Source organism: Marmota marmota, unplaced genomic scaffold (genome assembly GCF_001458135.2).
Source record: "Marmota marmota marmota unplaced genomic scaffold, marMar, whole genome shotgun sequence".
In the NCBI taxonomy this organism is placed as follows: Eukaryota; Metazoa; Chordata; class Mammalia; order Rodentia; family Sciuridae; genus Marmota; species Marmota marmota.
Genome location: NW_026000211.1, coordinates 27,714,904 through 27,736,816, shown reverse-complemented (window position 1 = coordinate 27,736,816; position 21,913 = coordinate 27,714,904). Strand labels below are relative to the sequence as shown.

The 21,913-nt window shown below is 40.1% G+C and overlaps 1 protein-coding gene and 1 long non-coding RNA gene across 3 annotated transcripts in view; both read left to right on the top strand.

Moving 5' to 3' along the window:
• Positions 1–21,913, top strand: part of Cpe (carboxypeptidase E) — a 112,313-nt gene that overhangs the window by 19,370 nt on the left and 71,030 nt on the right. The window lies entirely within an intron of this gene.
• On the top strand, positions 365–18,995 carry LOC125612839. The gene is made up of 3 exons (XR_007343319.1): positions 365–376; positions 4,401–4,403; positions 10,023–18,995. It is a non-coding gene; the product is annotated as an uncharacterized LOC125612839 (long non-coding RNA).

Below are 21,913 nucleotides of genomic sequence, written 5' to 3'. Positions count from 1 at the left end.
GGGCTTGGCAGGAGCGAGTTTTTATAGCCCCAATCTAATGGGGTCTCTGGGTCTGCAAGCTGCCTTGTTGGCACAAGAGGGGTTAAGTGTTCAGCCTTGAGCCGGGGGTTGAGTGTTCAGCCTTGAGTGGGTTGAGTGCTCAGACTTGATGCAAACAGGTGATAAAGGACCAGACGGAGGGGGTTTTGAGCGCGTGGGTTATCCTGCAGCTAACATTTGTTCAGCCTGCCCTGCAGACAACTTAGTTCAGCCTGTCCTGCACCTAACATTCCTCCTTTTTTGTTTTTCTAGGCGACATGGGGGCGGTGTAAAATTGTCTGGCTACTTCCTGCTTGATGGTGGGCGGCGTGGGACCTAGGAGGGAAAGTGGAGGAATGTGGGGGGACAGGTCTGGGAACACCAGGGCAGCCAGAAATAACACCCAGTGGCTATAGACAGTTATTTTGGAAGGGGCAAAGTCCATAAAGGTTCCTTGAAGCCATAGGTTGTCAACGGCATCAAACCATTTCTGAGCAGAGAGATCATTGGCATCAGCCATTGGTCCTGTCGTAGGGACTCTAGGAAGTATCGGAGGTGGCTTGGTTGAATTCAGTAATGTTAAGGGTGACAGCCCAATTGCAGCCAGTGGAAGGGTAATTGCCTTGACCCATAAACTGAGAGTGAGTGGTGTCATCCTGGTGCCAAGTTGCTTGGATGTTAAAACACCATCTGTGGTTGGGATAGAAACTTGAGAGAGATTAATGATTAGTAAAAGAAGAGGGTTGGTGAGAAATTTTGAGTTTGGTGGGCGTGGTGGAAGTCCAGGAATGGACATTTGGAACAGGTGCCGTTTTAAGGCAGGAGACATGGAACCAGGGGGAGTGCTAAATGCTTGGTCACCATTGGGGTAGTAAGTATGACTGTATGGGGTCCCATCCAGTGAGGTTCCAACGATTGAGATGCAGTTCCTGAGGTAAGACTGAGTTACTCAGTTGAAGAGAGTCCAGTTCAGTTTGTGGTTATGCTGGGATTGAGGCAATGAATGGCACAGGAAGGCACCCGTCTGCATGTTCACTTAGGAGTTTGCATAGAAGTGTGAGATTAGGCAGGTAGGACACAAGGGGAGGAGGAGTGATTGGAAAGCTTTGGTTGATTAAGAAAGGGCACCCATAGAGTTACTCAAAGGGGCTAAGGCCTGAGGGGGCCCTTGGGGCTGCCTGAATTCAGGTGAGGGCCAACAGCAGGAGATTGGGTCAGGAGAGCCTAAGTTCAATAGCAAGTTTAGTGAGATGACTCTTGAGAATGCCGTTAGGCCTCTCAACCTTACTCCAGGATTGGGGTTGGTGGGGGATGTGGAGCCTCCAAGTGATGTTGAAGCCTTTGGAGACTAGTTGAAAAAACCTGAAAAGTGAAGGCTGGACTGTTGTCTGACTGGGTGGAGGCAGGAAGTTCGAACCTGGGAATGAGGATGGAGGCAACGGTGTCAGCAATTTCCCTGGATGTAGGGAAGGCAGCTATCCAACCTGAAAAAGTATCAGCCAAAGTAAGTAGGTAGCGAAGCTTTTTGTGCCTAGGCATGTGAGTGAAGTTGATCTACCAGTCTTCGGTCTGGCTGGTGGCTCTGCATCTGATGTGTGGGGAGTTTAGGTTTGATACTTCCTTGTGGTGATACTATAGAGCAGACAGAGCAATCACAGTGGATCTGCTGGAGAGTAGTTCTCATTCCTAGGAAGTGAAAGAGGGGTTGTAAAACATGGGAAAGAGGTTAGAGAGGGTTTTATGTGGGGGCAGGGTCTCTGGAGCTGGAGGAGTTGGTCATGAGTCAATTCCTTGGGCATGTCTTGGGCATGAGGGCTGGTAGTCTTAAAGAAGTAGTTGATTGACTGATTGGTTGGTGAATTTGTGTATCTGATCTTGCAGGAACTTCTGTAGGCAATTTAACAGATGTGGTCCTATTAGGAGAAACATTAAGAGGACTAATAGTGGTCCTGTGAGGGAGAGGAGCCAAGGCCATACTTGACTGAACATTCCCCATGGAGACTGTTGGCCTAGCTGCTGTCTCCTCTTTTCTAGCTGTTCTTGTCCTTCATTACTCCCAGGAATGACTGTGTTTTGGCTTAACTGTTTTTGGTAGGTGTTTAAGATCAAGCTGGTCAAAATTGACTTTGTTTCTATCTATTGTTAAGAGTCAGCCGAGTTCCCATAGGGGTCACTTGTGGGGGAACTTGAGAGCAGCTTCTTAGTTTTGCTAGTGCCATTTACGTTAGGATGGGTCCAGGTCTTGCTTGACCATGTGGCTTCCCTTGAAAGCATCAGGGATGTCTCCTGTCTCCAATGACCTTCCTATTGACAGGCTTTTCATTCTCCAATGGTCTCATTAATCTCCCTGATCAAGAGGTTATGTGGCCCAGAGTTGCAAAGCTCTTTAGAGAAGTTCCCTGTTCCCTAGATTCAGACTGACTCAGAGGGCCAGAGCCAAATATTGGTTTTCTTGGCCATTTTAATTTAACTTTAAGTCTTGATCTTAAACATCCAGCAAAGTCAGTTTCACCTTAAATTAAAAGTACTGGACTTTAGCTGAAGTCTGGCCTACTTTGGAGTCATTCTGACATGTAGTAAGATGGGAGGCACAGCCTTATCTCAGGTAAGGCAGGGAAATTTTAGGTCAAGTGTTCTAGTATTGAAGTTGATTTTTGTTTCTTAAATATCATTTTATAAAATTTACATATATTGTTGCCTGATGTCACATGAATACTAGCTAACACAATATGATATTACATTTAAATTGTACCCCAGTTTATAGAACTTTATATTAATCTTATTAATAAAAGGTCCAGTTAAAGAACATTAAGTGATATAAATAAATCTCCAATATGTTATTTTTATTAGCCTAAAATTACCATGCAACCTTTTGGAGAACATCAGCTTGATATAATATTTTTTTAAAGCTTCTATCTTAATGACTTTTATGCCTGGAAAATATGAACACATTTAATATATAAAGAAGAGTAATAGTACCACCTTTACATTGATGTTTTTGTATTAATCAAGTTTAGCTCTTAAAGAATAACATATCACAATATTGCAAAATAACAGTTGTTGTTTAACCATAGTTAATAATGCTTAATTCCTTCAAGATACTTGCTCAAAAAACTTACATATATAACTAACTTACACAGACCTTCTTTATCACTTGCTTAAACCCTCTTATTTACTTAATCACATAGACTGTCTTATCTAGAAACACATTTTCCTTCTATTAAATCCATACCTAGAACCTTCTAATTTCTCTTTCCCACCTTTAACTCCTTCTTTATTCACATTTTGAAACAATCCTTGTAAATTTCTGAATTTAGGCAAGTTATTCCATTTTAATAAGAGATATTTTATTATTTGCAGTACACAGTTAATCACATCTGTTGACCATTTCTGAAAACATAAACAATGTTTAAGTGTATAGAATTATACTGTTGTAGGGACGGACAAGACAAGGCACCTAAGATAGCACCGAAGGTAGGGAAACAGTTTTATTTGGTTGCAGTCAGATGCAGAGGGCACAGCTTCTGCTGTAATCAATTAATCCCCTGAACCCCAAATTTAGGTAGTTTCAGAATTTTGCACCCAGCATGTAAGGGATGGGGCTCAGAAGTTCACAGTCTGCAGAAGTTCACAAAAAACAGTTTTTTTTTTTCCTCTGTTCTGGGCAAGTTAACCCTTCAAGGACACCTGAGAAGGGGAGAGCTTTTTCTCCCCTTTCTTTCCTCCCCCTGCCAGCTGTTACCATGGAGCCCAGTTGGTAACTTCTTTATCTTAGAAATGTAGTCATCACTGTGAAGCCCAGCTCAAGGCCAGAGACCTTGTCTACATATTTTGTGAAAAACTAGTAAGGGGGTGTCTAGCTTTTGGAGTGCTGATTTTTCCAGCAAGTGACCAAGTAAAACAGGGCAACATGAAAATAGGAAGTTTATCTACATTAAACTTTTCTGTAGGGACTCTTTGCTGACAGTCCTAAAATCAGCCATAGTGAAGAATTCTGGAGAAGACTTTTCTGTGGGCCGGGTAGGGAGGGGGAAGACAGGAAGGCGGGGCTGAGAGCAGCCCCTGTGGATCTAAGAATGAGGAAGAAGATGTAAAAGAATAATGGGAAAGGGGTTTGGGATTTTCCCTAGCAAGGAAAACTTGAGCAGCAGAACAGGTAGAGCACAGGGGAAGACAGGAGTGAATATCCCAAAAAGCCTGTAAGGGACTTTAAATTCTTAGTAACCTGTTTTCAGTGATTACAAAGCAACTTTAAAGGCCATTTTCACCAGATCTTGGATAGGGGTCTGAGGGCCTCCTCAGCTAGTTTGAGCTTTGGGTTAGCTGGTAAGAGGACCTGGTGGGATCTGGTGTGGGTACTGACAGGAGAAGAGAGGAGTGAGTGGGTGGAGGGGTACCTCAGTACCTGCTACCTCAGTAAGGGGGCAATGGTTTGAGGAAGGGCGGTGGTTTGGGTTTTTGATCTAGTAACTGGAGGGGAGAAAGCAGGTTATTGAGGTGGGCGAGACAGTGGAGGGGCTGGGGCAGAAGGTTGAGGGTGAGGACTTATTGGAACCGGGCGATAGGGTGGAGGTTCATCAGCAGGGTCAAAAGTAGTGGATGAGTCTGGAGGAGGAGAAGATTGGGGATCGGTGGTTGTGGGGGTTGGTTTGCAAGCTAGAAAAATTTGTAGAGGTTTGCAAGAGGTGCAGAGAGCACAAGCAAGAAGAAAGCTTGGACATAAGGGATGTTTACCCATTTTTTTCAAATGCTCACAGTAGTTGTAGAGATCCCTTAGAATGGGGGGATTCAGAGACCCAAAAGGGGGCCATTTGCTTTGGTTGTCTAGGGGATAAGTGGGCCAGGCCTGGGTGCTGTATTTGATCAGTTTTGGGGGTTTGATGTCTGGTGGCAAGGAGAGGGTTTTGAGGTTATCCAAGAGGCATTGTAGGGGAGAGTTGACCAGCAGAGAGGAGCATTACCCATGTCGCAAACGCAGTATAAGGGAGAGGGAAGGAGACGTAAAGACAGTATAAGAGAGAAGGAGGAAACTGATTTATTGGCAAAAGGGGCGTCCCCTCTAGAGCCAAAAATCAGGAGTGCCTAGTGGCAGGTTCAAGCTGCAGAGATTGGTCGTCACCAAATCCTGACAGCCGAGGCTCCCATCCTGGACGGGGCGGAGCCATGGGAGACCTCTGGTCGAGGCCTCTCCTGGAGAGGCTGGAGACTCTCAGGGACGGAAAGAGGGGAGAGAGAGAGGCAGGGGAAGAGGGAGGAAGGGGAGGGGAAGTGTCTCTCTAGCGGCCGAGTCTTGAAGGTGCGAGGACTAGGACTATGAGCCACGGAGACCGTGAAGGTCTGGGTGGGGTGATGTTCGGTTCTCTGTTGTGTGTCCCCGGAGGTTACACAGTCCTCCGAGGGAGACCTACAAAGCCTATGCTGGGAAACTACCAGCTGGGAAGGGAAGGGAATAATTTTGAACCCAGGAGTCTAATCTGCCCATGGAAGGAGTCCCTGAGGGCCACCATGGTCTTCAAGGCTGTGGTGGGGTGCTTTCCTCCGCGCAGGTGGGCAAAGAGGTTTGCCGGACAATCCACGGTCAAATCCTCCTGACACCACCACTGGGTTTAGGGCTCCAGGAAGGGGAAACTCACCAATCGAGGCCGGTGGTGGATGGAGTTCTGGCGGTCGAGAAAATGGGTTCAGGCCGTCCGGTGAGTGGCACTTCCGAAGGAAGAGGGACCCAAAAGTGGGTTTTAACCCTCTTCCCAGGTTTCGGCACCAATGAAAGGAAAGTGACCACAACACTCGGAGTGACCAAGAGATCTTTATTGCAGTAGTGCAACAGAGGAGAAAAGAGAGAGAGAAAGAGAGAGAGAGAGAGAGAGAGAGAGAGAGAGAGAGAGAAGAAAGAGCAAGGGAGAGTGAAAGCAAGAGAGGGAGACAGCAAGAGCAAGAGAGAGAGCAAGAGAGAGGGGCTTGGCAGGAGGGAGTTTTTATAGCCCAAATCTAATGGGGTCTCTGGGTCTGCAAGCTGCCTTGTTGGCACAAGGGGGGGTTAAGTGTTCAGCCTTGAGTGGGTTGAGTTCAGACTTGATGCAAACAGGTGATAAAGGACCAGACAGAGGAGGGTTGGAGTGCGTGGGTCATCCTGCAGCTAACATTTTTTCAGCCTGCCCTGCAGACAACTTAGTTCAGCCTGCCCTGCACCTAACACTTCTTATGGTTTGGATGTGAGGGGCCCCCAAAAGCTCACGTGTGAGACAACGTGAGAGGTTCAGAGGGGAAAGGATTGGGTTGTGAGAGCCTTAACCCCATCAGTAATTAAGTACCTGATGGGATTAATTGAGTGGGGACTGAAGGCAGGTGGGGTGTGGCTGGAGGAGGTGGGGCATACGGGGCGTGGCTTTAGGGTATATATTTGTATCTGGCAAGTGGAGTCTCTCTTTCCCTGCTTTCTGATCATCATGAACCGCTTCCCTCCACCACACTCTTCTGCCGTGAGGTGTACTCTCACCCGGAGCCCTGAGGAATGGAGCTGCTGTCTGTGGATTGAGAACTCTGAAACTGTGAGCCCTCGAATAAACTTTTCCTCCTCTACAGTTGTTCTGGTCAGGTCCTTTAGTCACAGCAGCAAAAAAGCTGCCTAAAACACTTCTGTCCTCCCTTCCCCTTTCAGGGAAATTTTCCTTCATGACATGTGACTTGAGGGGGCGCTGCTCCTGTCTTCCTAGACAGCCTCTCTCGATGCTTTTAAAGTCAACATCCTTTCTACCCAACCATCTTGACTTTTTTTTTTTTTTTTTTTTTTTTTGGTACTGGGGACTGAACTCAGGGGCACTTAACTACTGAGTCACATCCCCAGCCCTGTTTTATATTTTATTTAGAGACAGAGTCTCGCTGAGTTGCTTAGCAACTTGTTTCTGCCGAAGCTGGCTTTGAACTCATGATCCTCCTGCCTCAGCCTCCTGAGCTGCTGGGATTACAGGTGTGTACCACGGTGCCTGGCTTGCCTTTGGTTTTAAATTAAAAGTTAACATACATAAAAAAATGAAACTGTAGATATTTATGGGGTACCGTGTGATATTTTGGTTCATGAAGACATTGCGTAATCTTTCGATCAAGTTAAATCTATCTTCTTAACTATTTATTATTTTATAGTGAAGTCATTCAAAATCCTTTATTCTACTGTTTAAATGTACATTACTGCTATGTGTAGCCATCCTACTGTTCACTAGTGTACCAGAATTTCTTAATTCTAACTGTAACTTAATACCCTTCATCAATCTCCCACGTTATCTTGATTCTAGAATATATTTCCAAACAGTATCTCAGGTTCTCTGCATCTTCATCAGGTAAAACAAGATCATTATTCTTTTATGGGACAAATTATCTTGTCAACAAATAAATGAAGCTGTATCACAAATAATATTTAATTGTTATTTTGAACATTTTTATTAGTAGCTTGGAGGCTGGTAACAATATGATCCTACTCTTTGTGTGTTATTTATTTCATTGATTGCTCATTCAAATCAGATGTAATATCAGGAAAAAACCAGAGTGTGTGTCAGTGAAAATTTCTAAGACATTTACATTTGGCTTTATATTTAGGACCATTAGCTTACAAGTATCTGCAGATACAAATACAGACACATCTTTAAATAGAATATGTTTGGGAAATCAAGAAAACTAGAAAGTGAGACTGGAAGGGCAAATGACTTTTTAAGATGTCCCTAATTTGAGGTCAGTGAAAAGATATAAGCAGTTATTTCACCTAAAGTACCTGATCATCATAGCTTGAGAGATCTGAAATTTTAAGATGGGTGGCTCATTTGTCTTGAAAATTCAATATTTCTTCTGAAGTAGTGTTGCCATGGTGATAAAACAGCTTAGCAACTGCCAATTGATTTCATTGGCTGAGTATCTGTGGACTTGCTTGTTGAATTTATATGTTAGCTCCTGCTTTTTTTTTTTTAATTGAACAGACCATCTGTCATCAGCTGCATTTAAAGGTACAGTTCTGTTAGAATGCCAGGTAACATTAAGGTGTCAAACATAGCTTTTGCAGGCATTAGGTGTTTTAACCAAGCAATGACAAAGAAATTCCACTTAAAATCATAATTATAGCCAATTAATTCACGATTCTAGGCTTTGACATTAGGAATTAAAGGACTTTACTATTGAGTTTATTTATATTACAAAATTTTGTTTATTTAGTTTTTTTATATGGTGCTGGAAATTCAACCCAGTGCCTCATGCATGCTAGGCAAGTGCTCTACCACTGAGCCGCAACCCCAGCCTTATGTTACAAAATTTAATTGACTAAATACACTGCACTACATCATCATTGTTAATCTTGATGTACCTGCAGATTATTTCACTTGATAGATTGTTCTCTCACATTAGATATCCATAAACCAAATTGTTATATGTATAAGTGTATATTTGAATTTATTTCTAATGGATACATAAAACATAAAGATCATATATATTAATGTTATGGCTATGTTATGGTAATGTTATGGTTTAGATATGAGGTGTCTCCGAAAACTCATGTGTGAGACAATGCAAGAAGGTCTTGAGGGAAAATGATCAGGTTATGAGAGTCTTAACCTAATCAGTGCATTCATCCCCTTAGAGGGATTAACTGGGTGGTAACTGTAGGCAGGTAGGTTGTGGCTGGAGGAGGTGGGTCATTGGGGGACATCCCTGGTGAGCACAGTTCTCTTTCTGCTTTCTGCGGCAATGTTCTGAACTGCTTTCCTTTGCCATGCTCTTCTGCCACGATAGTCTTCCTCACTTCTGGCCTAGAGCAGTGGAGTTGGGCATCTATGGACTGAGACCTCTGAAACTGAGCCCCCAATAAACCTTTCCTCCTTTGAAAACATTCTTGTCAAGTCTTTTTGTCACAGCAGTGAAGAACCTGGCTACAACAGGTGACATGAGATGTTTTGGTACATGTATACACTGTGTAATGTTTAAATAGAAATATTTTTAAAAACAGTGATTATTGAAAATGCTTAATATGTCAGAGCATGAACAGTTGTCAGTTTTTACATTTGAGAGTGATAAAAATTATGGATTTTCAGAAGGATATGTGAAGGTGAGAAATGTACCTATTATAATAATGAAACTATTATTTTGAACAATAAATATCTGTTATGCTTTGATTGAAAGACATTCATTTTTTAAGGAGCTTCCCATATGTAGGGAGGTTAAGACACACACATGCATGTAGTAATTGAGCTAGAAGATGGTGAGTACCATAAAACCAAGAAATACAAAGTGAGGCCTGAGATTAAAGAATGGAGGAGGATATACTTAAAAATGACAGCTAGAAGCCTCTGTGGAAGAAGTGGTCTCTGATTGGCCTGAGCCTTGGCCAGTGTAGTTGAAGAGAGAGGGGATTCTATGAGAAGCATCAATATTCGTCAGTAATAGAAGCCCTTCCTTTCCAAGAGTGGCCCTAAGATAATGTTTAGAAAATAATACTGGAATGCCTTGAGCATAGAGCTTGCTGTGCAGGTAGAGGAAAAACAAGTTTAATAGACTTTGGTTACATCATGGATGTCCTTAAATGCTAGACTAAGGGTTTAGATGAGTCACTAACTTGTAAAAAAGGTAATGCATGCCTTTGGCAAGTTTAAGGAGATGTTATATACTGCCCATCTGGAGGACACTGTATGGTCCTTGGTTTGAAATGAAGATTCATTCCAGGGGAGAGTTTAAAGATGGAGGAAAATATTTAGGAGTCATTTGCCTGACCGGTGAAGGTGAAAGTGGTGATTGTGGATGAGACTGCCATGGTAGGGAGATAGAGGGAGAAGGTGTCTCCTGGAAGAGACACCTCCTTAGAAGGCACCAGCATTTTTTTTTTTTTTTTTTAGAGAAGCATGAAAAGACACAGAGAAGTAGACAAAGAGTGACAGTGATGTAAATCAGTGCCAAAGAAATCATGGAAAAAGAGAGAGTCTCAAGGCAGAACTGTGGGCCTAGGACAATGCCAGGTGCCATGGAAGCTGCAGTACAAGTCACTCACTCCAGGGCTGGTTTGCGGTCACTGAGGACATGTGGTAAAGCAGCTTCAGTAGGGTTAAGAGGAAAGAGTGAGACATAGAGATAAGGAGTAAATGGAATACTCTTTAGCTCTCAAACTGTCCTGGTTTGAAGGGCTGGGATGTAGCTCAGTGGTAGAGCATTTACCCAGCATGTAGAGGGTCCTGGGTTCAGTCCCCAGTATTGCAAAAACCAAATAAACAAACAACAACAACAAAAAACTGCCCTAGTTTGGATGATGTGTCAGCTTTTTGTTACTGTGATCAAAATACCTGACAAGAATAGTTTAGAGGAGGAAAGTCTATCTTGGGCTCAGTTTTAGAGGTCAGTCCATGGGTGGCCAGCTTCACGGTTCTAGGCCTGAGGTGAGGAAGAACAGCATGGTGGAAGGTGCTGCTGAAGGAAAGGCGCTCAGTTCATGGCAGTCAGAAATGGAGAGAGAGAGAGAGAGAGAGAAGCCAGGGAAAAGATATAATCCCCAAGGGCACATCCCCAGTGACTTCCTGCAGTCACGCCCCACCTGCCTACAGTTACCACCCAGTAGTCCATCAAACTATTACTTTACCAAATGGATTAATCGATGGATGAGGTTATAGCTTTCTTCCTCCGGTCTTAGACAAAAGTTTCCATCTCTGCCATTTAATAGCTAAAGGTCTTGGAGAATATCTAATCTCTTCTCTATGTGGCTTAATTTCTATCCTATCACATCATAAAACCTGTCCCATAAGGTTTATGTGGGGATAAAATAGTATATGTAATGAGCCTTGCACATTTCATAGCACACAATATGCGCTTGATAAATCAAGGGGATTATTATTAGTCTCCAAACTGTAACACCTTCCCATGACTCCCTGTATTGATGAGGTGTGGAACACTTGCCTATATGAGTGGAAGAAAGTGTTTGTTTAGGGGAACACAAGATGCTCTTGAAAAGACTTGGTGGTACCCCGTATGAGCCCCCAAAGCTGGCGAGAGGAGTTTAGACATAATGGTCTGCAACTGGGCCTTTTGTGGGCTCCTAAGTACCAATGGTTCTTGGAAAGTGGTCTTAGAGTAAAATTATTTATTTGAATATTAAGCCAAATGTATTAAAAGTTGGGGCAGGGAAGTAGCCAAGAGGCTGTTAAATCGATGCTGCAATAATTCAATCAGGACTTGGAAGAGTGGTAACAATGGAAAGAAGAGGAAACGATGGAAAAGACAGACAAAAATCAGTAAATGTATAGATTATTTACTTTTTGTGTCAGTTCTTTCTACTTTAATTAGAATTAATTTTCGTTAGTAAGACATTTAATACTCAATGAAAGTATCTTTACGGATCAGGCACCACTTTTAGTTTGAGTCAGTCTATTCATGATAGAAAAGGATGATGTGTTCATAATAATGGTGGCAACATTTTTAGCCCAGTTTGCTCAGTTTTCACTTAGACCTTTACCTCTTTCCGTCTTTGAATGAATTTTGTAAAACAACTAGTCCCATCTGTAACACCTCATGATTCTCAGAGTTCCTGAGAATTCTTGAGATGCATCATTCACTCTTGAAGGCTGTTTGTGCTTCAGATGACTCTGGCTCATGTGAATTAAAATATAAACTTCAAATATATCACAGAAAGATTCATTCTCCTACTAAGAAGAATCGGTACAAAAACCTAAGAACTTTGGCAAGTTGAAAAATGGAAAGGGGAAAACCATTTTCATTTTTATAATACTTAAGATTTTTTTTTCCTTTGGAATAAGATTATTGTTTTGAAATCTGGAAAGTGAAATGCCACATTCTTGTTCCCCTTTTCTCACTTTGAAACCAGCAGACACTGGGAGGTATTTGGTCCTGTACTCAAGTGTGGGCACACCAAATTTGAGCTCTGATTAAAGAAGTCAATACTGGGAATTGATGAAAGTTCATGGTGATCATGAAGAGTATTTTTACTTGGTTCTTTTATAGCTCCGAGAAAGCTATTAAAAGGAAATAGCTGAAGGGTGTCTGGTTTATGATGTGTGTATATTGTAGGAAAACCACCACCATCTCCCATTAAAACAAAGAAAGGCTCGCTGTGTGAAAAGAAAGCAGAGTAAGAAATTCAAAATAAAAGAATCACTCTTGAGGGAATGAAGTACATCTTCCAGAAAACAATTTACGAGCATTGTATTAAATAAAAACTAATAGGTACATGCTGATGAGGAAATACTGTTTTTGTAAAACCTGGAAACTGGAATAGATGCTCATTAAGGTCCAGCTGTAAAATCCTGCCACTACTATTAATGTGACAATGATTTAATTGTTGTACCAAATTTAAATTGCAGCATATGCCGTGGGGAATGTGCTTTTCTGGCTTGCTAACAACATTAGAAGAGGAGGTGGAAAGTCTCTTGTTATTCATGTTTTTAATTTAGTTCTCATCTTTTGTTTCTCCTCTTTTGGGATTTCATTATAATCCAGGACAATATAATTGAACTGACTTCATGGTTTTCTCTGAGATTTCAGAGTCGGACTGTCTCAATTTCCATCCTAAAACTTGCCTCTTTTATTTTAATGGCTGGAAAAAAATTCTTCCTGTTATTATTATTATTTTTTTAAAATATTTTTAGTTGTAGATGGACACAATACCTTTCTTTTGTTTATTTAGTTTTTTTAATGTGGTTCTGGGGATCGAACCCAGTGCCTTACACATGCTAGGCAAGTGCTCTACCATCGAGCCACAATCCCAGCCTATTATTATTAAATTTTACAACTTTATCAAGATAAGAATTCACAGCAAAACAATTCACAAAGAGGATTAAAAATTAAGTGCTCTTGAGTATATACACAGAATTGTGCAACCATCACCCCAATTTTAGAACATTTTTTTTATGGCCTTAAAAAGAAGCCCCATTCCAAACAGCAGTCACTAATTATTGCTCTATATCCTCCCAACCCTCTGCCATCAACTTTAGGCAACCAAAGTACTTTCTGTCCTAATAGATGTGCCATTCTATACATTTTATGAGAATGGAATCATACACACTATGTCGTCTTTTTTTTCTGGCTTCTTTTATTTATCATAATGTTTTCTAGGTTCATCCATGTTGTAACATGTATTAGAACTTCATTTCTATTGCCTAGTAATATTACAGTATATGGAAATACCACATTCTATTTATTTATTCATAAGTTGATGGACATCTGGACTGTTTCTACTTTTTAATTATTATGGATGATACTGCTGGGAACATTCTTGAGTTAAGTTTTGTGTGGATATGTTTTTATTTCTTTTTTGGCATATACCTAGTAGTTGAATTGTTGGGTTATATTTTAAATCTTTGTTTAGCATTTTCAAGAACTGTGAGACTGTTTTCAAAGTGACTACACCATTTACATTCCTATCAACAGTGTATAAAGTAACTATGAAAATTTTTACACTTGACCTAAGCTCAGAAAAAAAGAACAAAACAAAAATGTATGAAGGTTCAAATTTCTCTATGTTCTCACCAGCTTGGTATTTGCTGTGAGTTTGATTATAGTCATGCAGCTGAGTGTGAGGTGATATTTCATTGTTTTGATCTGTATTTCCTTGATGGCTAAAGATATTGAATATCATTTCATGTGATTACTGGCCTATGTTTACCTTCTTGGGAGAGATGTCTTCATTATTAATGAGGCCATTTGTCTTATTATTATTGAGTTGTAAGTGTTGCCTATATATTCTGGAACCAAGTCCCTTATCAGATAATTTGATTTATGCAAACTCCCTCCCTGTTTAAAGTTTAAATGGGTACCATACTTATTCCCAATGAGTATGGCAGAATTTTGGAGATGGATGAGGTATTTATTTGTAACAGAGTGGAATTCCCATTGTGACAAAGATATGGCAGGAATTTGGAGATGATGGGAGGGTCACCATGTGACAAAGCAGACAGGATTATTGACCTAGCATATTCCCTCATTATTTTATATGTGATTCCTTTGTACCCATTACCTGTGTCTAGCAGCGATAGTGTTTTCAGATGAGTTAAAAGTTTGGTTTCAGAGGGTTTTGTCTATTCTCATTCCATTCAGTTCAACTGGCTGACTTAAGTGAACAGGTATGGAAGGTAAAGTATTTTCAGATTGTTAGCTAGATACCAGGGATTAAAGATATAAAGACAGTAGCATTTATTGAGGATTTATTCATTGTCAGTCATTTTTTAGTTTTCTCTCCACTTCATAGGTGAGGGGAGACAACTCAGAGACAGAAAAATGGCTTGCTTAACATCATCAGCTAAAAAGTGGTGCAATAGGAACTTAAAAACCAAAGATCTCCTTCCAATATCTAGACTTGTTGCAATATACCAGTGGTTCTCAATCTTGAGAGCCTGTGGTAAAGCCTTGGAGGGCTGTTAAAACAAATATTGATGGCACCCTACCACCAGAGTTTTTGATTCAGATCTGTGGTGGGTCCTGAGATTTTGCATTTCTAAGTTCTGTTCCCAGAGATGCTTATGCTGCTGGCTCAGGGACCACACTTGGAGCCACTGTAGCACACTGTGATGTTTCCCGTGTGTGTCATTCATGATATTCAAAGAGCTTCCAGTTGTGGTAGAGGAAACAATATAAAGTCAATAATAGTTACAAAGGGTGAAGTATACATAGACTGGGAAAATATTCCTGCAGGAAACATTATGGAAATGAATTGGTTTATGAATAATATCTTTTCCCCGAATGATGAAATCACAGAAGAGCAACTGTCCCTTCTTTTGTTTATTACAAATATGTTTAAGCAGCTGTTTTTCAGTGACTAGTAATTCTAGAATGGCTAGTGTGAGAAGTACAGAGAGGACAGCCAGATTGTTACTCCAAATGCAGGAAAGTAATATGAGTGAAGTGTGTTAGAATCTTCTCGCTACCCTTATATCCTATAGTCAGCTCCAGTGAAATGATGCCACTTGTGTGGAGAGAATTAAATTACTTAATGGGCTTAATTGATAATTTATTTTTAACTCTGAGTCTTTCAATCTACTCTATGAAATCTTGGTAAAGAAAATATCAATAACAGCAGGATATTAATGCTTTTCTGAGAAACTATTAAGTACTGTGGTGATCTCATCCTGGAATAAACGTGGATGGGCCAGTTTTTATTAACTATTTTACAGTATAGTTTTTTTGTACGCTGTGTTTACCCAGGGACCTTCATATTGTTGAATTATGTAAAATTTCATTTCAGATCCCAAATTAACTGGATTTATGGAATCTAAGATTGTGAACTGGTGGGTTCTCTTTCTGAAGTCATTTTATCTGTCAATACCCTCCCTCCCCCATCAGAGATCTTAGTGGGCTAGTCTTTTTTAAAAAATATATATTTTTATTTTTTAGTTGTAGTTGGACGCAATACTTTTATTTTATTTATTATTTTTATGTGGTGCTGAGGATCAAACCCAGGCCCTGGAGCGCTCCACTGCTGAGCCACAACCCCAGCCCAGTGGGCTAGTCTTAAACTATATGAATGACTTACTGAGAAGAACAATTTCAATTTAAAAGGTCAAGGTCAAAAACTAAATCATTGACTTGCAGAGCTTTGAACAGACTCCTTTTGCATGCAGCCTTATTATTAATGGTTCTATTCATAGCTGTGTCCAAAGGAGAAAAATCATAGTCACGCTGGGTGAGTAAATGAGAGACCAGAGGTCTCTCTGTTGTCAAAGAACCAGCTATTAATGGTGATGTATTTCTGTTACACATTTAGAATCTTGTCATGCAAGAAGGTCTTGAAATAGAAACTCATTAGTACTTCATTTAATAACTGCAAACTTATAAGACTTTAGCTTATCTAAAAAAAAAAAGAAAGTAAGGATAACAAAGAGAGGGAACCATATTTGTCTTTGTGTTTGTTCCTTTCCAAAAAATGGAAGGTAGAATAATTTATGAGAAGATATTTCAAAGATCTAATTGAGAACCTGAAGTTAGCTTAGAGATGAGAACTTCTAGCTCAAAATTAATTTTCTTTTCCCTTATGATGTCACTGTGCCTCTTAATTTTAGTGAGATAGGGAGGGAGGGTGTGTGTGTGTGTGTGTGTGTGTGTGTGTGTGTGTGTGTGTCTGCGCACGCGTGCTCATGCACTTTGGGGTTTCTTTGCTATGGCTACTTCAAAACAGGAGGCTTGAGGACAACATTCAGCAGAGGCTGGATCAGGGAACGTCAGTGGTAATTTCCTGGCTGCACTTATAGATAAACCCAGCGCCAGAGAGAGGTGAATGGAGGATACCGCATCTCTTTCCAACCCCAAAGGAAGCCGGAAAGTGATTATTTCAATATTATCTAGGAGACTTCCACCACAGTCTTAACTTAAGATAAAAATCTAGCCCATTGTTTCTGAGAGTTGGCTTCTTTCTCTTCTCCAAAGAGAATTTTTCCCCCTTTCTTTCTCCTCTGAGGAAAGAAATTATTAAAACAAAAATGCATTATTGGAAAAGGAGTTTTTAGTAGCAGGACAGGAACTATCTGGACTTGTTTACTTAAAAATGGACTTTTTTTGTGAACTTTTCCCTTCATCTCTCCTTCTCTATCTTTCTTTCTCCCTCTCTCTTCTCTCTGTTTCAATCTTCCCTTCTCCCACTCTTTCCCTGAACCCTTGTTTTATTTAGTTTACCATATTCTGCAGAGCTCACTGTCAACCATCTGGTACAGTTGACATTGTACACAATTGCTGAATCAGTACCATGTAAATTGCTAAATGGTTGGCCAAGAACAACTTTGATCAATGAATGCATCTTCAAATTTTCCACTGACTGAAAAATGAGAAATAGCTTCCCCTGCTCTTTGGGGTATGGCCATTTTAATTCTAACTATTTAAATTTTTTTTTTAATTTTTATTTTTTAGTTGTAGATGGACATAATGTCTTTATTTTATTTATTTGTTAATTTTTTATGTGGTGCTGAGGATCGAATCCAGTGCCTCACACATAGGAGGTAAGTGATCTACCACTGAACCACAACCCCAGCCTGCTAACTCTTTCTGGTATATATAGAAACCCTGTGTTGTGCTTGAGGGTGTTTTCTCATGAGTTTTTAGATATGGGTCAGGATATAGGGTCTATGCAAACTGCTTTTATTAATTTACTCAAATGATTAATGCAATAAAAAGAAAAATGTGTTCTTATTACTATCCTAATTCTGCTAAATGAAATGCTACACCCGCTGCTGGTGGTTCAGGGAGAAAACTTTCCTATACCAGAAAAAGTGGGCAGAAGAGTAGTATGGGGAAAAACTGGGGGCTGGAGTCTAATCCCTCCGAGAGATTGAAAACTATCTTTCTTTTTTTTTAAAGTTTTACTGAGGTAAATTTTATATACAAAAAAAATTGCCTACATTTAATATGTATAAATTGATGAGTTTGGATATATGCAAACATCTTTGATATCATCACAAAAATCAAGGTAATTGCATGAGTACAAAAAATTATACTTACACATATACTGTAGTGCCTATATAGTCATTTTTAAAATTTTTGAAATCATCTCTTGAAACTGAAAGCACTCCTATTCACAAGGGCGCCATCTTTTTGGTAATCATTGGTAACTGTTTTGGCCACAGTAAACGGCTGCTGAGCTGCTACCGTTGGCTGAGCTAAGATGTTTTTCAAAAGCGTCACACTTTACCCCCAAGGGACGACTTTTATAGTGGAACAGCCTCTGTCTATAAGCAGCGCAGAATTAGGTATTTTTAGAGAGCATTTGGACCCCAGCCAGCCTGAAAGCTAGGGTTTATAAATACGTTAAACAAAAGAGGTTTTGTTTGAAAGGGTGAAGCACACTATGGAAAAGTTGAAGAAGAAACAAAAGAGAAAGAGGTAAACTTATCCTGATGTTTAGAAGAACAGTTATGTGGACTATGGATTTTAGAAAATACGGTTTTCTTGGTGGTGGAAAAATTGTAGATATTAAATGCCTGTTATATTTACACCTTATATTTACATACTACTTTATATTCTTTCAATAAATACTAACATTAGTAAGCGCTTAGTATACATCAGGTACAATGCTAGATGCTGGATAAGAGAATAAATAAAACATGCGTTATTTAATTACATCCTCTCAATAAACTCTATGAATCAGCTACTTTTGTTGTTGTTGTTATTTTGGTACTGGGGAATTGAACCCACAGGCACTTAACCACTGAGCCACCTCCTCAACCCTTTTTTGCATTTTATTTAGAGACAGGGTCTTGCTGAGTTGCTTAGGGACTTGCTAAATTGCCGAGGCTGGCTTTGAACTCGAAATCCTCCTTCCTTGGCCTCCCAAGCTGCTGGGATTACACATGTGCACCACCCCGCCCTGCCCAGGTACTGTTATTATCTTTCTTTTACAGATTAGGAGACTGAGGCAGAGAGAAGCTCTCTCACTTGCCCATAGGTTCATAGTCAGGGAATGGGGGAGTCAGGATTCAAACTCACATTGTTTTTAATCTGATCCTGTGCTTGTAACCACTGCCTGGCCATCTCATTCAGTCAGCTCTGTCACTGCAGACTTCATTTTAAGATTAACACTGCAAAGAAGGCTTAGTGGGTTGTACCCTTTGCATTAGCAAATACAAAAATATTTTGAAAATTTTAAATTGCCTTGGTTAAAGCTGTATGTTTTGAAGAAGTTCTAGATTCATCTCCCTCACCTCTTGCCTTGATTAATGCTTCATTTACTGGCATCTCAACCTCACCCTTATAATCTGAATGATTTTTCTTAAACATAAAATCTATGTTGTTGTTCTGCTTAAAACCTGTTATTTACTTGTATACTTAGAGCCAGAGCCAAACCCAAACTTCTTAGCATGCCTGTGAGACCCTTCATGGGTCCTTGCTCACCCCTGCACTGAATTTACTACGTGCATCTTCTTCCCCTCTGAGTTCTGCTCCTACTTGGACTTTTCTCATTTTTATCATTACTTTTTGTGGTACTGGGGACTTGAACCTAGGGACACTCTACCACTGATCTACATCCCCAGCTTTTTCTATTGCATTTTATTTTTTATTGATACTAAAAATCTTTTCTATTGTATTTTATTTTTTATTGATACTAAAAATCTTTTCTTAAAAAGATGGGTGTCTGTTTTTTTATTTTGAGACAATCTCTCACTAATTTTCTGAGGCTAGTCTCTAACTTGGAATCCTCCGGCTTCAGCCTCCTGTGTTGCTGGATCATAAATGCACACTGCTGTACCTGGTGACTCTTCTCATTTTAACAAGACATTCTCTTTCTTCCCTTTCACGTGTTACAGATGCTCTTCCTTCTGCCTCACATGTTCTTTTCTTCCCTTCCTTCTTCTCTCTTACTTGTACCTTCTTTCTTTGTTTTTTTGGAGAGAGGTACCGGGAATTGAACTCAGGGGCACTAGACTACTGAGCCACATCCTCAGCCCTATTTTATATTTTATTTAGAGACAGGGTCTCACTGAGTTGCTCAGCACCTTGCTTTTGCTGAGGCTGGCTTTGAACTCCCGATCTCCTGTTTTGGCCTCCTGAGCTGCTGGTATTACAGGCCTGTGTCACCACTTCTGGCCCCTTCTTTCTTGCATATGTGGTTCCTTCCTTCCTTCCTTTCAAGCTGCTTAGGATTTTAGTTGCTGGGGTTGGCCTCCAACTTGCAGTCTTCCTGCCTCAGCCTCCGGAGTTGCTGGGATTACAGGCATGCATGCCACTCCTGTTTCCTTTCTCAGTTTCCACCGAGATGCTGCCTCTCCACTATGTGTTGTAGATGCCTGTTCACTCCTGACTTCACTCCACTGGAAACCCCATGATGGTGGGACAGAAGGGAGAGTAGGGGGATATAGCATGGGGATCTCATCACACAGTCCTCTGTAGCACACAGAAGGGGATGTGCCAGGACATTTAATCAATGAGCAGCATCTTTTGAGCAGCTCATTGTCAGACTTTGTCAGCTGCAATACTAGGTGTGGGCAGAAGCTAGGGCAGTAATCCTTGTGTATCCATAGACTCCATATCCCCAGATTCAACAAAGTACAGGTTGAAAATATGTGCAGAATTTTTACCTCTATACTGAACATGTCAGGCTCTTTTTTCTTCTCACTGTTCCCTAAACAATATAGTACAAAAAACTATTTTCAAAGCATTTACATTACATTAAGCACTGTTCAGCAATATAGAATGATTTAAAGTATAATGGTGAATGTGTATAGATTATATGCAAACCCTATGGCATTAGAAGGGATTTTGGTATCTATGGTGAGGGGGTCCTGAAACCAATCCCTCACAGAGAGAGAGAGGGATGTTGTATAATGGAGAATTCAAGGGGCTTTGGAATCAGATATCACATCTTACCTATGAGACATTAGATAAGTTATTTAACTTTACTGAGCTTGCTTTCTCATGTAAAAAATGGAGTTCACTAAAATGTCCTGGAAAGTTTTGTGGGAGAAATGGACATGGAAATAGATAGTTGTGGCACATGGTAGGTATTACGACACAGGCATGAACAGAGTGCTGTGGGAACACAGAGGAGGAGGCAACCAAGACAGCTCGAGGGGTCAGAGGAGATGTCATTGAGGCCTCTCCTTTGTCTTCTCAGAGCTGCTGGCATAGATATGCCTGGAGAGACCTGAGAGTTGGGCAGGTGTTGATTTTTCTGGAAATGCGTGGTCCAAGGTCCTTCTGAACTAAGGATAGAGCTAGTGATCTTCCATTCATGCATATTTATGATTCTATTCTGAGTTCAATTATTAATAGCCTTTGAGAAATATTCTATTTAACTATGGACAAGAAGAATGTTTAATTTGAAGCATTTCCTAAGTTTGCTTATAGTGAACTGGAAAAAAATTTGCTTTTTTCTCAAAAATAGCAAATTTACTTGTCTTTCTCCTGCAACATAATAGCAAAAATAAAATCCACAAAGTATTTAGAAAAATCTCTGTAATTCTTGTTTTACATCTTGGCTGCTTCATGAATTACTAAAATTATTTGTGCAATTAGCATTTGAGGAGGGTCCTTATCAGGTTGGTCATATTGAAGTTATCTTGAACATAGGTCTGTGTCTTTGGATAAAAATCTATTTTATTCCAAAGAAAGGATTTTTTAAAAATAACACAAACAGAGGGGAAAAACAAAGGAATAATTTTTTTAGGAATCTTACAACGAATAGGATGACCTGCTTTAAAAAAAAATGAGAGTTTAGTCAGAGTATATTTGTACCTACCCTAAAGTCAGGCATTCTTTCCTATAAAACAAAATTTGTTATGCTTCTAAGAATAGTTTCTATATATAAAAAATAAAAGCAATGATGCAACCAGGAAGCTAAGAATATTTTCTTGCATAAATTGTGTGTGTGTGTGTGTGTGTGTGTGTGTGTGTTTTAACAGCCTGAGCAGTCTTTCTTTATAAGGTACCTGGCTCCTACCTGGCTTCATTACTAAGGTAATTTGGTGACTGATTCACACGAGTTGAAGAAATTCTGAACAAAATATAGGTAATATATAAATTGAAAAGAAGAATGCATGTAGAAATAGAATTGAACTTGAAAAGTAGCATCTCACATGACTGCAGGGCCAGCTGGTTATTATCTTAGCAGGAATTTACATTGTGAAGTGAGTTATAGTGACTTTGCAAAGTGCCACATTGAGAGAGTAGGACTTATTAAAAAACAAAATATATTTAACACTAGAAGAACGTGTCTCATAATTACCTCATTGCTATGAATTAATTCCAATTGGGTATGCTTGAATGAGACCTTGGTTTTGAATCTGATTTATTTCATCCTCAGCCTTAATGAAAACATTCATAGTGCCCATCCTGAAATTATCTCTGGATCACTGACTTTCTGATTGGTGGAAAGTCTCTGGAGAAAGCTCTTTACAGGTTGCCAAGACAGTGAATTAATCTCTTTCTTATCTTAATATGGGGGCAG